The sequence below is a fragment of the Lactuca saligna genome, chromosome 9 (assembly GCF_052625555.1).
Source record: "Lactuca saligna cultivar CGN05327 chromosome 9, ASM5262555v1, whole genome shotgun sequence".
Lineage (NCBI taxonomy): Eukaryota > Viridiplantae > Streptophyta > Magnoliopsida > Asterales > Asteraceae > Lactuca > Lactuca saligna.
In genome coordinates this window covers 176,235,243-176,253,926 of record NC_136425.1, presented here as the reverse complement: position 1 = coordinate 176,253,926, position 18,684 = coordinate 176,235,243, and positions in this window count along the sequence as shown.

The following is an 18,684-nucleotide window of genomic DNA, read 5'->3' as shown; positions in this document are numbered from 1 at the left end:
TGTGACTATCATTACCAAAATATAGTTTTACATCACCGTTTATGTGAAAAGATCACAATGTGAATGCAATGGGAAAAATAATAAAGTAATGTAGTATTGTATATAGTAACTACTGTTGTACTAACTACCTTAAACCAGTTGTTAATTAAGGTATAATGTGATATGATTATAACCATACTTGATCGACTAGTAGAAAACACGACTCTCGAAGACATCGAAATGTTATGACATTCGTCACCCGTAGACCTGCAGGTCACACTGTAGCTAGCAGCAAGGTGTAGGATGGTGAATCCAGTATAGATCTTGTGACAACCATCAAATACTGGTCAAGTCAAAGTCAAACAAAGTCAACAAGTCAAACGGGTCAACTTAGTAACCCTTGTATACTAGGATTTACGTTGTGTAATTACTATACAACTTGCTATCCTAATGAGAAATCATCAATTGAAAAGTTCGTATATCTGAAATTCCTTAATCTAAAACTGCGGTAAGTAATGAACCAAACTGATAAAACCATATTGCATACTCATCGGGAGTGTGTAGGACCCTTAAACATGGCTTAACATGGTTTACGGACCTTGCGTTGCGAAGCCGGACACTCAAAAATGTCACAAACGAAACCTCTCTCAATCGTTTTCACTCTATCTCTCTTTATTTTAAATCTCTCCCAAATCTCTCTTAAAAGTTCCCGTAACTTTTTATAATCATTTGGGTCATCCTGACCCTTAACTAGGTCAAAAACAGCTCAAAAACGGAAGTCTTTGCGAAAAACAACCTTTAGGAGCCGAACCCCAGAGGACCGAAACCTCCCTCTGAACCGAGCCTCCCCCAGAACTGAGAAGCCGAACTGAACCTCGCTGAGAAAGCTGAACCGAGCCTCACTGAGAAAGCCGAGACCGAGCCTCACCTCCTGCTCCTTTCCCTCCCCTCATACCTTCGATCCTCCCTTCTACTCTCGGTTCCTTCCTTCTCCACTCTCGGTTCTCACTCCCTTAGGCCGAACCTCGCAGGTTCGGTCCAGATTTCCGGTTTTTTACCCAAACTTCGTTTTAAGCCCGTTTTTCATCATTTTAACACGGGATTTTCACCCAAAACTTTATTTTAACGTATAAGGTCCCATATTTATTAATTAATCACATTTTTGGGGGATAAACCTTATCCAAGAAGAGTGGGTGAAGTACAAAGGGTAGAGTGTTGCCTTTCCTTTAGCTTATGACACATGCAACCACCCACACCCACTCCATGACCAGTCACACTCCTTCCACCACGCCTAGGTCATGTCAATGTACTTTCTCATCATTTCCATCCATTTCCCACGTTCTTAGAGCTGTAACATCCATCCTCTCTCCTCACACTTCATTCATTCTCTCATTTCCACCAAGAAGCACACTCCAAACTCTCTCATCTTTCTCCCTTAGGTTCGAGAACTTCAAGGCATACTCTAAGCTTTTATTCTTTATTTGGTAAGTATCGTCATCTTTCCTATGATTATTACACATCCTCCTACTCAAAATCATAGATTGCTTACACAAATTCCATCACATTGGCCTTAGATTCTCGAATCTTCAAGACAATCTTCTAAGTGTTCTTGAGTTGAACATTTCTCTTCTTCAACAATCATTCACTGAAATCACATAAGGTGAGTTCATACCCCTAAATTATCATGTTTTCTTAAGTTTTAAAGGGGGGGAATACAAGTTAAAACACCAAGAACATAACCAAATCTATCCAACAGCTTTCATCAGAAAAGTTTAACTCCATTCACGGTCTATTTTGGTCAACTTAAACATTTTAGTTTTCAAAACTGTGTTAGATGCAAATAGTTCAGGTTTATACCTTTAAAATGACTACTTTTACATGTTCATACAATTTTTCTACAATTTTTGGTGATTTTTACAAAACTACCTATCACTGTAGCTACGAATCCGGACCAGTCTGTGAATATGGACATTTTCACACAAGTTAGAGACTTCTAAAAATCATGATAAATTTTATGAACAAACTAGACAAAATTTATAAACTCTCATAGTTTACAGATTCAGTTTTCGACGTCATATGAATTTTCTATGATTTTTTCCAAAACAGCGCAAAATTGTTAAAAACAAGTTGACAGCTTTCAACTTTCATCACACTTTGTAACATGTTGAGCAAAGTGTTAATCTTTGTTGGTTTCATATTTTACCTATGTTTTCTGTTGTGGAATATTTATATAAAAGGAAATACTCACTGATTTGTAAGAGCCGTTTGTCATTACAATTTATACAAGATAAGACATGATAGACATAGTTATGTTTTGCTATACATTCAACTCACATAAAATGGGGTTCTTTTGCATTACAAATGTTATGGATGAACTATAATAAGTATAGTTTATGTTTCAAATACGTTACAAACAGTTAGGATAAACTATAATAGGTATAGTTTATGTTACGTTTACATAACAAACCCACTATTAAAGAGTATATTTATACAAAAGGGGTTTTTCATTTTGTTACACGTAAATTCGTTAATGACTTTTGTGAGACATTCGCTTCACTTTACAAATAAGTCCTGTATTGTAACCAGATTCTCCTGGAAGGAGAGTGTAATAGTTGTATATAGATCTATATTGGGTCTGACGAACCCATATCTTAGTTGCATGCAACAGCTAGACCGGCAGGTCTGGGGTGACAAATGTCATAACATTTCCGACGCCTAAAGAACATCGTTTCAGGCCATCTAGGTCATAGCATGGTTATAATAACTCACATTAAGAATTAACAAACATAGTATTTATGGGGATTTCATTGAAATCAAATGAGTTTATGTCAATTTAAACTTGCATTAATTACTATAAGTAAGGAACGTTACCTATACATTTTGGTCTTGGGTTTTAAGACTACATTTTTACGTATTAAGGAAAATATTGGATTTTCTGGAACGAACACTACTTTTACAGGAAAATATATTCATAACTACACACTAATGCTTATGAACTCACCAACCTTTATGTTGACACTTTTCAAACAACTTGTATTCTCAGGAAATCAGTAAACAGGTAACCAGGTGCTTTTGAGGATGGGACGTTAAGGTGTCAAAGCATTTCATTTTGTCAACATAATGTAATTGATTTGGAAACATGTAAATTCATACAATGATGTAACTCTCTTAATTATATTTATGTTGGTTGTGTTTACTTTAATCACTATTGCAAATGTTGTTATGATACTATACATGAAGTTCTCCACCCTCGGACGTTTCCGCCATCCTAGGTTTAGGGGTGTGACAGATCTATACACAAATTCACGCTCTCCCTCTAGGAGACTCTGGTTACAAAACGAGATAGAATAGTATGATGCCATTCCCTAAAGTAATGGCTCACATTTATGTTATAGTATTCTTGTATTTGTATAGTATGCTCTATCTGTTCTAGTGTATTGTATGTTCTCTTTGTATAGTATGTAGTATGTTCCTCCATGTTTCTCGTTATAGTATGTTCTTTCTGTTTCTCGTTATAGTATGTTCTTTCCATTTCTCGTTATAGTATGTTTGAACTAACTCTTGTATGTTTCATTGTACTAGAAATAGTGAGTAGTAATCTCTTAAACTATACCTATTATAGTTTACTAGTGATGTTGTGTGAAGAACCGAGTATGTTTGTATACCTTTAAATACTAAAAGGCATTGAAATGATGTAAGAAACCTTTATATCTACACAAATATACATAATATATAAGTAAAATTCAAACAACCTTCGGACAAACAACTGATACCCTAAGTCCACAACCAAACGAGGAATAAGAAGTAAAGTAAGTTATTAGTCCTAAGTCCTTTCAACCTTATTTATATAACTATATCTGAATAGACATGATTTTGATAATATATAAGTTTAAAATAATTTGATAAAGAGTTTTAGCATATAAAAGAGTTTGATAAAATGTTTTGAAATAGTTGTTTGATAACATAGTTTTGAAGTATAAGAAATCCATCTATTTGATAGTTAATAATCACATGTGATTGATATAATAACTATAATGTTTCAACTTGTATCCCCCCTATAAAATCATTTAAAATCATTTAAAAGGTTAGTTATGGGTATGAGCTCACCTGATTGTGAGTGATTTGGAAAGAAAGACAGATATATGATGCTAAGTGTCAAGCGAAACCTTGAACACAACGGATCCTATTAAGCATATAATGACACACACACATATATATATATATATATATATATATATATATATATATATATATAATTAGTGTATATACAACTAATCATGCAAGGAAACCACCTTAGGGACTAGGAAACACTTATATTGAAGTGTTACAACCATAAAGGATTGCATCTAAGTGGTTTACTATAACATCACGAGTTTCAGAAGTAGGATTTAAAGGGTTAAAGTGTAATTTCCAAGAAAGGACTCGACGAGTAGGTACACTTACTCGCCGAGTCGGAGCGGATTTGGATCGTGGATTTAGTGACCAACTCACCAAGTCGGAAGCTGGACTCGACGAGTTGGTGCTGGAATGAGAAAAACCCTAATCTTTGGGGTTGCCCCCTATTTAAAGGACTTTATGTCCTTCACCTAGACCCCTAATCCCCCAGAGAGTCCCAGGAGCCCTAATATCCATGAGTGTGAGCTTGGAGAAGTGTTTGGAGCTTTTAGGAGTGAACTTTGTGAAGGAGACTTGTAGATCAAGAGGCTAGCACCAAGGATTTCGTGTGAATCAAGAATCCACTCCAGCTTGGGCACATTTGGGGAGGTAATAAGCTGTCATCTTAACCTTTTCTTCTAGAATCATTCATATGTGGAGGCTAGGGCTTTCCTTGGTTAAGGAATTTTATTATGGAAGCTAGATCTGAAGCTGAAACTTCAGATCTGAACCTCTTTTGAGTCCTAAGCCCATAAAGTTTCTAGTTCTTGCAAGGATGAGACTCTCCTAAGGTGTAAAGCTCCATTGGAGGCTTAGTTTGGTCATTTAGAGCCCCTAGAGCCTTGCATGCATGTAAAGTTTGCAACTTTACTTGATAATCATGCCCTAGAAGCTTGGATCTACAATATGGAGATGTTGCATGGCTTAGAAAGCCACCATATGGATTAAGAACTGAAGCGACTCGGCGAGTTGTTTGATGATGGGCAGGAACTCGACGAGTTGGAAGAACAACTCGGCGAGTCTGTTGAAGATTGCCTTGGACTCGGCGAGTCTGTTCTTGGACTCGGAGAGTCTGTTTGTGAAGTCCTAACCTTTTCCGGTTGAGCTGTGAATCAGTGAGTCGAGGGATGGCTCGGTGAGTTGAGCAGGAAGGGATTTAGAGCTTGTTGGACTCGACGAGTCTTGGGGCGACTCAGCGAGTTGATTCGTGGCATGGGAGTTTCTGAGCATAGGAACTCGACGAGTCAACGGGTTGACTCGGCGAGTAGGGTCAACCAGGAAGGTTAACTTTGACTAAGGACTTTGACTTCGACCAAGGGTTGACCAGTTTGACTTCCAAGGGTATTTTGGTAATTATTTGTGTTTATTGGTTTGGTTATTTGGTAATGATCAGTGGTGGAGTTCGTGCTGGTGGTCGGAGCAGCGTGGTCTTATTTCTTCATGTCAGCAGTTGCAGGTGAGTTATCTTCACTATATCGACAGGGTCTAAGGCACCAAGGTTGGCCCTTTATCGGATGGGAATCCGGGTAGTTGATTGTTATGTTATTGCTTTTCTATGTCTGTATCCTGGTAGTTAGGACGGTATAAGTTAAAGACCTGGTTAATGTCGGTATCCTGGTATATAGGATGATGCTATGTTAGTGACCGGTTAGGTTGGTATCCTGGTTAGGATGTGACTATGTTATGTGATCTGCTAGATCGGTTGATTAATTGTGAATTGCTATATGATTATATGTTTATGTGCACATGGTTGTTGGATTGGGGTTGGGTTGAGGCGGTCTTGCTTTGTGTTGTAGGCCAACATGCCCAGGGCGGACCAAACATTCTGAAGGCCCAACAAGCGGTCCGGATAGGCTAAAGGCCCCAAGAGGGTGGACCTGACGTGTCGAGGCTCGGAGAGTGGACCAGGCCGACAGAAGGCCTAGTGCGGGCGGACCAGTCATACTGTAGACTCAGAGAGTGGACCAGGTGGATTGAAGGCCCAGTGAGGGCGAACCAATCACAGTGTAGACTCGATGTATATGGCTAGACTCGGATGGTGGACCAGGTGGACTGAAGGCCCAGTACGGCGGACCAGTTACACAGTAGACCCGATGTGCATGGTTGTTCTGTATTGTGATATGTTATGAGTATGGTTATATGTGGTTATTATTTTGGGGGTAACTCACTAAGCTTTCGGGCTTACAGTTCAGTATTTTGTTTCAGGTACTTCAGGAGATCGTGGCAAGGCAAAGGAGTGATCGTACTGCTCCTCATGTTTATGATACAGTTCTGGGAAATACTCTGATGTTAAACTATTTGAAAACAAATGTATGAACTTAATGGTTTCTGAATGAATTAAAATGTTTTAATTTGGCTCAAATTTTATGGCAATTACAAGTTGGTATCAAAGCCTTGGTTTGAGTGAATTGGAGGAACATTCGTGTGAATCCAGTCTCAAATCAAGGAGAGATTTTCGAAAATAGTTTTCAAAAGGGTTTTCAAAATAAGTAAAGGAGGACGTAGAGGGTACGATCAGCCAAAGCCAGTAAATGGACCCCAAAATACCATACAAGTTATTTGATTATGTGATATGTTAGAACAACATCCTAGTACTAGGCTAGGGATCTTCAGGGATTGCATGATAGAATTGCCTGATTATATGATTCCTGCTAGCCTAGGGTTTCCTTTGTATGAAATTGACATCATTACTGTAGTTATTTAGTGTATGCATCACGACCATATATAATTAAGATCTTATAGCCTGAGAATGTTTGATTTGGCCTTATGTTTTGTTCTTGTTTGATTGGGAGCTTAGGGTAGGATTAGATATTCGAAAGTCTATGGGGTCCAGCGTTATGTATGGCTAGCATACACTAGTGCTGCAGAGTTGGTGGAAGTTTCGTGGATGGAAGGGTTGTGTGGGACCAGTAGGTCGGTTATGAGTTAGTGGTACTCCTTTAGGAGTGGGAATCAAGTGTTCATTATATGCTGTTGATAGGGTGTTGTGGGATACTTGATACAAATATGGGTAGGTGTGGAAGGAGGTATGGGCCCGTACTACTGAAAGCACAGGACCTATACGCGTATCAAGGAAGTCAGATCCGGTCGGCAACAGACCATAGATTCGAACAAATAATAACATCAATTTAGCAATCACACAAAACAATTAGCACATAAAAGCATTTTAGGAATCATTCCTAAAATAAACTAGTGCTTATGTCAATTTAGGTGTACTACCTAACATATTTTAGACACACTCCTCACAATCATTCCTTAGCTTTCTAAGTTTAAGTCTAGAAATTTCCTACAAATTCCTAGTTCGCTTAAACTAATGCTCTGATACCAACTGTGACATCCCCAATTTCACAGCCAAAAAAGACCGATTTGTTTATGCTTTATTTTAAAATCAGAGTAATGGTTTAAAGAAAACGTTTGCGGAATTTGTTCCCAAAACAAGATATGATAAAAACTTATCAAAACATTTCTCAAAAAGAAAGTATTTTCATTTAATAATAAAACCTCGGGATGTCATGTTCCGATACAGACATATAAGCATAAACAGAACTTACATATTATTTACACTAATGATTTATATCTCCTTTAAATCTCTCTGTGAAATATATCTTCGTATCGATACCTGTGATAAAAAGAAAACTGAGTGGGTCAGGCTTGGGAGCCTGGTGAGCATATAGGGTTTTCATCCCAAAATGTTATATCATATAAATATATATAGAACATCCAAAATTATATAATTTCACCATATAAAAAGCAACTCTTATCCCACCCCATCGATCCTCACAATGCCACGATCTAAACTCTCGTATCTAAATTTTTCCTCTTTATCTGATCCCTACTCACGGATCTAAACTAATCTGTCCACCTGATCCATACTCTCGGACCTAAAACTAACCTCTTGGTCTAATCCATACTCCCGGATCTAAACTAATCTCTTGGTTTGATCCATACTCCTGGATCTAAAACTGTGCCCAATCCATACTCCCGGACTAGGGACAATTTACTATCTCTTAATCCATACTCCCAGATTTATGACAAGTTTACCTATTGGTCTGATCTATACTCCCGGATCTAAAACTGTGCCCAATCCATACTCCCGGACTAGGGACAATTTACTATACCTAAATCCTATTCTGATCCATACTCCCGGATCTAAACTGTGCCCAATCCATACTCCCGGACTAGGGATAATTTACCATGTCTTAATCCATACTCCCAGATTAATAACAAGTTTATCTCTTTTACTATTCCATATTCTCAGATCTAAATCCGATCTCTTGATCTAATCCATACTCACGGATCTAAAACTAACCTCTTGATCTGATCCATACTCACGGATCTCATCTACGCATGTCCTACCCAACATATTCGTAGATACAATATATATATATATAGTTTAACTCATTAAAACCTATATAGTTCATCCATTCCGTACTCAATCTCAAATAAACAAACAATATATAAACACATAACACGTATTTCATAACAAATACTTAATATTTATGTGTTAGAAGAAAGTGACCACACACTCACCCAAAACATATACTTAATACATTCAAACAATACTTGTATTATAATCGTGTTTATGAAAGGGACTATACACTCACTTGATCAGAAGATAATCGGACAACACTACGGCTCTTCAAGTAGATCTTCTTCGGTGAAACCGGGATCACTTCATACACCGGGTTTCTCGCGGGCAGAGCTTCGGCTCGAAAACTCTTTTCTTCTCGGGATCTTCGGGTTTCGGGACTTGGTTTGGGTCTCGGGGTTGATACCGGGGCTTCGGGGGGGGGGGGGGTTAAAATAGGGCTTAGAGGGTGTATCGGGGGTGGGAGAGAAGGGATGGAGCAACCATAGTCGGCTGGCCCTTCAAATCTATTTATAGGGGAAATTTGGCCCTTGCCACGTCGTGGGATCCTTTTGCCACGTCGTGGGCTTGATCGTCACTGCATGCATCATCCCAAGTTGCATCTAGGGGACTCCCGGAGCTGTTAGGAGATTTGCCACCTCGTGGCACTGCTTGCCACGTCGTGGTCTCTGACAGTTTTGGGGTTTCGCGCCCCGGACTTCAGAAATTCATAACTTTCGCATACGAACTCCGTTTTCGATGTTCTTTATATCGACACGAAGGTGAGATTATGCTCTACAACTCTTGTTTAGACTCCATTGGCTAATTTTGACTTTATTTTTAATATATTATAAGTATATTACTTATATATTATCTATAGTAGGCCGGGACAGGAAAACTCCGTTCGAAATTCATAACTCCTTCATCTGAACTCCGTTTTCGTCTGTCTTTTTATCGTTGGACTACTATTGAATAAATCTTTAACTCTTTTTTAGATCACTAAGGATAGATATCTATCTAAATTAAGTTCACTATTTACGTCGCGCTGGGTCGTGCCGGTTCTGTCGCGAAACTTCGATAGGTCATAACTTCTTCGTTATAACTCGGATTTTGGCGTTCTTTATATGCACGAAAACCTTGTGACATATAATACAACTTGGTTAAGATTAATCCTTTTAAATAACTTCCATCAAAAAGTCATTTTTGATGCTTATCATCTATAATTTGACTAGCCCGAATCTACGGGCGTTACATGCGAGACCTTGCTGGAGTTGCAGGAGGCCGCTCGGCGGCGTGAGTTAGAGATTGAGTTACAGTTGCGAGAGCAGAGGAAGGCCCCGGTGCAGTCACAGCCGGCGCCGAAACGGTCCAAGACCGTCGATTCCAGGTTGGGAGGTCAGGGTAGCCACACTTGTGAGAATAGTGGTAAGTGTTATACCGGAGTTTGTAGGTCCGGTGGTGCGTGCCGCAAGTGTAGGAAAGATGGGCATTATGCCAGGGATTGTCGTCAGCCATCCTCGGTTAAGGATTTGAGGATCTGTTATCACTGTCATCAGATTGGACAGTTGGGGGTCAACTGTCAACAACTTGTTACAAGACCGGTGCAGGCTCCAACACCAGCCACTTTGAGGATTATGGGTGGAGCGGAGCCTCCGAGGGCTCATGGGCGCGCTTTTCAGCTCACAGCAGAGGAGGTTAGGGCAGAGCCGAATGCGGTTGCGGGTATGTTTTCGTTTCTTTGTTGTCTGGTTATCTGGTTATTATGTAGTGTTGTATTTTATTCACCGTTCTGCGTGTTTCATGGTTTGGTTGGGAGTGTTAGTAAATAGGAGTTGTAAGCGGTTAGCATCCAAGGGATTGATGGTCAGAATTTGGTTATATGGTCTTGTGGTCAGGCATAGAAATGTTGATTTGAGAAGTGTTCAGCAGAAAGTCGAACTCCCTTAGAGTTCGTGTTGTGCGATGCCGGGAAGTGATTTTGGTGAAGGTTGCTTATTTTAGAGGAAACCAGCTCATGGATAAGAGGAGTATGTTGAGTAAGGATGATTGATTTATGCCAGTTGAGTCACCTGTGGTTGGTAGTCAGTGCTCTAAGTGGGGAGAATTAGAAAATTCTCAGGAGGATTGACAAGCATTAGAGGTTGATTAGCTGTTTGAGATTCAACAGTGTTTCATTCAGCCACAAGTGTGGGCTGATATGAGTAAGTGATAGGCAAATGGGGCGGGGTACAGACCAAGGTTTTCGGAAAAGGTGATTGGTTGTTTTGAGGCCTAGGATTAGGCTGGGATCTGAGTAGATGGAATGGAGTTAGAGTTCGGAACCCCTAAAGGGATAGAACAATATGTACGGGAGAGATTCCCAGGAAGGATAGTTCGGGATGATGTATGATAGTCTGAGCGGTCCGGGGAGACTGAAGGCCGGAGGGCGTACCAGTCAGGACGAAGGCTAGGAGAACGGTTTAGATAGGCTGAAGGCCCTGGAGGGCGGTCCAGACATGCTGAAGGTTCTGAGAGTGGTCCAGATTGGCTGAAGGCCTGGTAAGGCGGTCCAGTCATGCTGAAGACTTTGCATTTGTTGATAAATCTATATGAGGAGATGGATTGAGTACGTTGCGATGCAATAGAAAACAGTAGGTATGGCCCCGAATATTGACCGTGTTAGTGGAAGGCAGTGCATGGACCCAAGAGTCCTTGCGAGCAGATTCAGAGTGTGCGTGATGCATGGAATAGCAGGTTCTCTACGAGGGAATAGTGTAGAGTGGGGTGTGAGCACCGTGACACTTGTTGAAGTAACGAGATGTTCAAGTAGACATCCTTGGATAAGGAGAGGGAAAGGTATGTAAGTCCGGGAAGGAGTGTTGGTTGACGGAAGTGAAAGCAGAAGTGAGAATGGACGATTGAGAGTATTTCAATTATGGTTGTCGAGCACTATGATTGTGCCAGTGGTATGGAAGCACATCCGAATTAGGTGTCTGTTGAGGTTGCGGAAGAATTTCCGGTGGTGTAGAACCAGAGAAGTTTGGAAGGGATGCAAGGATGGAGCCTTGGATTTTCGGTATGGTTGTGATCAGGAGTTTATGTATGTAGTGGTAATCCATCCTGGTGATGTCCGGAGGTATCGTCAGTGTGTCGGGTTTTCCAGCCCGAGGATGTTAGAGCAGGTCCAACATGTGTACGTGATTGCAGGGGAGAGCTCATAGGAGTTGCTCAAGAGCTGAAGGATGTACCACCCTGTCAGCTCGGAAAGAAACGAGTTGGATTCGGAAAGGAAGTGGGATAAGTCCTGGAAGTGAATTCGATAAAGGTTATGCCAGTCGAGGAAACGGGTAGCAGCTTGGTATCGGGATAGGACCCGGTGGTTTAGGGTGATATCTAGCTTTGTAAGAGTCAAGTGATTGTTGTGATTTAGAGTGATGGAAGTATCATCGGGTGATCATTGGTTAATAAGGGTGGTTATCAGAGAAATAAGCCGGTGGCCGTGTTGAATCAGTTGTCGTAACTCTGTGAGGGAAGAGTTGGACTCATTAGAGGTTTGATAGCAGTGTTCGGAGGAACCTGGGTCGATTGATACCAAGAGGTGCATTGTGGGAGTATTATCTGGAATTGTGTGCTACAGCAAGCTTCGAGGACGAAGCCTAATTTAAATGGGGGAGAATTGTAACATCCCGAGTTTCATAAGTAGGATTTAAAGGGTTAAAGTGTAATTTCCAAGAAAGGACTCGACGAGTAGGTACTCTTACTCGCTGAGTCGGAGCAGATTTGGATCGCGGATTTAGTGACCAACTCGCCGAGTCGGAAGCTGGACTCGACGAGTTGGTGGTGGAATGGGAAAAACCCTACTCTTCAGGGTTGTCCCCTATTTAAAGGACTTTATGTCCTTCACCCAGACCCTTAATCCCCGAGAGAGTCCCAGGAGCCCTAATATCCGTGAGTGGGAGATTGGAGAAGTGTTTGGAGCTTTGAGGAGTGAACTTTGTGAAGGAGACTTGTAGATCAAGAGGCTAGCACCAAGGATTTCGTATGAATCGAGAATCCACTCTAGCTTGGGCACGTTTTGGGAGTTAATAAGCTGTTATCTTAACCTTTTCTTCTAGAATCATTCATATGTGGAGGCTAGGGCTTTCCTTGGTTAAGGAATTTTATTATGGAAGCTAGATCTGAAGCTGAAACTTCAGATCTAAACCTCTTTTGAGTCCTAAGCCCATAAAGTTTCCAATTCTTGCAAGGATGATACTCTACTAAGGTGTAAAGCTCCATTGGAAGCTTAGTTTGGTCATTTAGATCCCCTAGAGCCTTGCATGTATGTAAAGTTTGCAACTTTACGTGATAATCATGCCCTAGAAGCTTGGATCTATAATATGGAGCTGTTGCATGGCTTAGAAAGCCACCGTATGGATTAAGAACTGAAGTGACTCGGCGAGTCACATGGGTGGGCTCTATGAGTTGTTTGATGATGGGCAGGAACTGGAAGAGTTGGAAGAACAACTCGACGAGTCTGTTGAAGATTGCCTTGGACTCGGCGAGCCTGGTCGTGAAGTCCTAACCTTTTCTGGTTGAGCTGTGAATCGGTGAGTCAAGGGATGGGAGTTTCTGAGCATAGGAACTCGATGAGTCAACGGGTTGACTCGGCGAGTAGGGTCAACCAGGAAGGTTGACTTTGACTTGGACCAATGGTTGACCAGTTTGACTTCTGAGGGTATTTTGGTAATTATTGGTGTTTATTGGTTTGGTTATTTGGTAATGATCAGTGGTGGAGTTCGTGCTGGTGGTCGGAGCAGCGTGGTCTTTTTTCTTTAAGTCGGCAGTTGCATGTGAGTTATCCTCACTATATTGACAGGGTCTAAGGCACCAAGGCCGGCCCTTTATCGGATGGGAATCCGGGTAGTTGATTGTTATGTTGTTGCTTTGCTATGTCTGTATCCTGGTAGTTAGGATGGTATAAGTTAGAGACCTGGTTAAGGTTAGTATCCTGGTATATAGGATGATGCTATGTTAGTGACCGGTTAGGTCGGTATCCTGGTTAGGATAATACTATATTATGTGATTTGCTAGATTCAGTTGATTAATTGTGATTTGCTATATGATTATATGTTTATGTGCATATGGTTGTTGGACTGGGGTTGGGTTGAGGCGGTCCTGCTTTGTGCTGTAAGCCAACATACCCAGGGTGGATCGGATATTCCGAAGGCCCAACGAGCGGTCCGGATAGGCTAAAGGCCCCAAGAGGGCGGACCAGACGTGCCGAGGCTTGGAGAGTGGACCAGGCCGACTGAAGGCCCGGTGTGGGAGTACCAGTCATACTGTAGACTCAGAGAGTGGACCAGGTGGATTGAAGGCCCGGTGAGGGCGGACCAATCACACTGTAGACTTGATGTATATGGCTAGACTCAGAGGGTGGACCCGGTAGACTGAAGGCCTGGTGCGGCGGACCAGTCACACAGTAGATCCGATGTGCATGGTTGTTATGTATTGTGATATGCTATGAGTATGGTTATATATGGTTGGTATTTTGGGGGTAACTCACTAAGCTTTCGGGCTTACAGTTCAGTGTTTTATTTCAGGTACTTCAGGAGATCGTGGCAAGGCGAAGGTGTGATCGTACCCCTCCTCATGTTTATGATATGGTTCTGGGAAATACTCTAATGTTAAACTATTTAAAAACAAATGTATGAACTTAATGGTTTCTGAATGAATTAAAATGTATTAATTTGGCTCAAATTTTATGGTCATTACATTTACGGCCACACTAAGGTGTGTATGGGCAGGAGTTTACGGCCAAAGAGGTATACGGCCAAGGGGAGTATACGGCCCTTGGTGTATATGGTCATAGAGTGTACGGTCAAGGAGTTTATGGCCGTACACTCATGGGATGACTTGAAAACGAGGTATTTTATAGACCTATCCAACATTCAACAAGTGCTTTCGATTCTAGGGTCGAACATAAGGGAGTTTAAAGGCCAAAACATCCACCAACACAAGATTTTACAGCCATGCGATGGTTTACGGCTGTAAACTCTTGGTGTTCATGCATAATATGATGTTTCAAGGCTAGGGTTTATGTAATAAGCAAGCCTAACTAGAAGATAGAAGTGGTAATCATGTTTTTGAAGCTTGGAAGGGGTTCATGGTCCAAGAACAAGTATGTGTTTTTGGTGAAAGTGTTGAATGCTTGAAGATCTAACCAAAAGAATGATTCCATGGATGAAACCAAAAGGTGATACAAGATCAAGAAGCATAACAACTAATAAATTGGAAAGATTGCTTACATTTTGGAAGATCAAGGTGAAAACTTGATGAATGTTCAGAGGAAATCCGATTTCTTGAGTTAGAGGTGGAAAAAGTGGTGAAGGAAGATGGAATATCATACTTAAGGAGGTGTTTACAGCCGTAAGCTCCTTATGGTGGATTTTCCGACTTGTATGTTGCACATTGAACTCTATACGATTCTTCCTAACACTTTATCCTTTAAGGTACTAGGCTTAGAACACTCAAACAGACCCTTAACAAGGCTAAAATATAGAAAATGAAAGTCTGACTTTGATTGGGTTGAATGGATGTACAAGATAGAAATTTCGGGTTGTCACACGTTTCCACTTTGGCACCTCTAGTGGCCGAAGCTTTCCATGAGGCTTATGATGCTTAGCCTTGACCATCCAATAGGTCAAGTATCTCTCTACATACCATGTTATCTCCCTCTTCATGCATGGTCACCAATAACTCAGCCTCAAGTCCTGATACATATTTGTGGCTCCACTCGGACTTATGATCATCCTACAAAATATCTACCATAATCCTCTAGAAAATGACACCCATAACCCACCACATCGGGTCAAAGTTCGCAACTATCGGTACAAAACCTGTCAATTTCAACTCATATCCTCTTCTACTTCCATTTTACCTTCTTGACTCTCTCGACTCGAGCCTCCCTGATGATAGAGAATCTCACAATCAAAATCATTGGCCACGTCAAGCCACCTGCACTTCCTCATGTTCAGATTCGGCTGACAACATCAAGATATCTTAAAATCTTGTGATCTTTATAGATGGTATATCGGTCTCCTTAGAGATAATGTTGCCAAATATTGAGGGCGAAAGCTACAACCCCCAACTCCAAAGCATACGTTGGATACCTGGCCTCATGAGGCTTCAACTGCCTGGACGTATAGGCTATGACTCTACCCCGTTGCATGAGTACCGCCCCTAAACATGTGATTGATGCATCAAAAAATACCACAAAATCATCAACACCCCCAGAAAGAGTCAATACTGGGGCCTCACAGAGCTTCCTCCTCGGAGTCTCAAATATAGCCTACTGCTCAGGCCCCCAATGGAAATCCAAACCCTTATTTTTCGGGTCAAAGGAACTACACTCTTGGAGAAATGCTAAATGAAAATCCAATAATAACAAGCTAATCACAAAAAACTCCTAATCTCAGATGGGGACTTCAGGACCTCCAATTGCATCACTGCCTCAATCTTGGCCAGATTGACCAGAATCTTGTCTTGATTGACGAGGTGTCCCAGAAACTTGCCTCTCGTAACCAGAAATCACACTTTGAGAACATGTCATAAAACCTCTCCTGTCTTAGTACTCTAAATATCTCTCTAAGGTGCTCCTCATGCTGCTCCCTGGTCTTGGAGTAGACCAAAATATCATCAATGAAAACAATAACTGACCAATCGAGCATCGACCTGCATTCCCGGTTTATCAGATCCATGAATATTGTAGGTGCATTGATGGTCCCAAAAGGCATCACCACAAACTCGTAATGGCCATAACGAGTTTGAAATGTTGTCTTCTCCACTTCTCCTCCGGGAATCTCATCTGATGGTAACCCAACCTCAGTTCAATCTTGGAGAACCAAGATGCACCATGTAATTGATCAAAGAGTTCGTCAATCCTAGGGAGTGGGTAATGGTTCTTCACCGTTAATTTGTTCAACTCCTGATAATCTATACACATACGATGCAACCCATCCTTCTTATTTAAACAAAAAAAAAGAATAGTGCTCCCCAGGGTGAATTGCTCAGTCAGATAAACCGTTTGCCTAACAGCTCATGAAGGTGAGAGGACAACTCATGTATATCTATAAGTGCAAGGCAATACGACGCCTTGGCAATCTGTGTTGCACCAGGGATTAGATCGATCCTATATTCCACCTGCCTCATAAGAGTCACACCGGGTAAATCCTCCGGAAATACATCTAGAAACTCCCTGAGTACTGGCACATCTGAAACCAAAATTGTCCCCTCCTCTTGGGTATCAACCACATAAGCGAGATAACTCAAACACACATGCTGAAGATACTGTCGAGCCCTGACATTGGAACAAAATGTCGAACCAACCCTCATACCCTCACCATAAATAGTAAGTTCTCCCCCCACTTGGGGTTCAAACTATCACCAACTTTCTCTCGCAGTCAATCATGACGTCAAATCTGCTCAACCAGTCCATCCCCACAATCACGCACACATCCCCCATAAGTATGGAAATAAAATCAATTGGATAAGACACCGCGAATATCTCCAAAGTATAATTCCAAAAAACACTCAAAGTTGTAACCCCGTGTTCGTTAGCGATGGAGACTCACAACGGACACTCCAGCTCCCCAATAGACATGACAAAAGCTCTACTGAAGGACTGGGATACAAAAGATCGACTCACACCTGAGTAAAATAGCACAAGAGAAGGAAAATAATTTACTAAGAAGGTACCTATCAAAGAAACAAGCATAAGCATACATGAAATAACAGAACATAAAATAAATGCATGTATACCAGTAACAAAGTCAAGCGCTGCCATGGCCTCCTCTGCTATGAGATGACAAGCGTGACCCTTGGCCTTCGGGGCATCATCTCTCCCTTGACGTCCATTTGTAATCCTCAAAGTAGCCGGTGCTCGAGCCTGCATTGGTCTTGCAACGAGCAAATGACAATTGGCCTTCATATGGCCAACCTGATCACAATGGTAGCAAATCATGGTGCTTGGAAATGGGGCATGATGATGACAATCCCTAGCAATATGGCCCTCCCTGCCACATTTGTGGTACCCAGTCACTGATTGACAAGTCCCCTCATGCGTCTTCCCATACTTCCACAAGTACGACCCCTATGACCTCGAGACCGTGAATCAGTGGGCTTAAACCGCTTTTCTACCGGTTGATACTAACTTGGATCCAACCTCCACTCTACCCTATGGATCTGAATCTTAATCTTTGTCCTCCTAGCAAAAGACTATAACTCAGAAAGGGAACTATACCTCTAGGTTGACACAAACTCACGAATCTCTGCATTGAGCATGCTCAAGTAACATGACATCTGAACCTGCTCTGAAGAGGCATACTCAGGGCATAATATGGCTCTCTTGTTAAACATCTTGGTGATCTACATCCTCCTTTTGAGGATCTAAAAGCTCTATCTTCTTCAATGTGACTTCAAGAATGAACACCTTCTTCAAAAGCACCAAAATAATCCTCTAATGGCCATCCAAGCTCCAAAATCACTTAAATGAGGGCTAAGGTTCAATTTCTAGGGTTTAGTGGGGTGGAGGCCGAAGATATTAGGGTTAGGTTATGAGATAATGAGCTTAAATAGGGTCCAAGACCCTAAAATAGGGTTCTGATCTGACTGGTGTACGCCCAAGTACTTCGAAGAACATTCGTGACCATCCTAGTCAGTATGCCCATTGTACTCCAAGGTACGCCCCGCGTACTGCCTTCTTCACTAGTACACCCTGCATACTCTTTGTGTACGCCTTGTGTACTCGGCTAAGCCTAAAAACCACGAAACTTCTAAAGGCCATAACTTCTTCGTTCTAAGCCCGATTCCAGCGATCCTTGTATCAACAAAAAGGTAACGAGAAGCCCTACACTTTTATTAGCTCATACCTTTCCTAAGACCTTTCGAACAAAAATTCATTTTCCACAAAAGCCCGAACTGCCACTTTACCGAAATACCCATAGGCTCTATAACACGAACCGAACACCCATATCACTTCTAATACATCACTCGCACCTAAATAGGCCTAGATCTTACCTTCTCAAGGCCATAATCCTTATGATGACCAACCTTTGGGCCACAGCCTCAGACTAGGAGTCAATTCAGAATAGGGCATTACATAGAGCTTTAGATCAAATATCTTTTTACGAACGACTCAAATTATACGGTACACTACACTTACTATCAGTGAAACCCTAATAGGA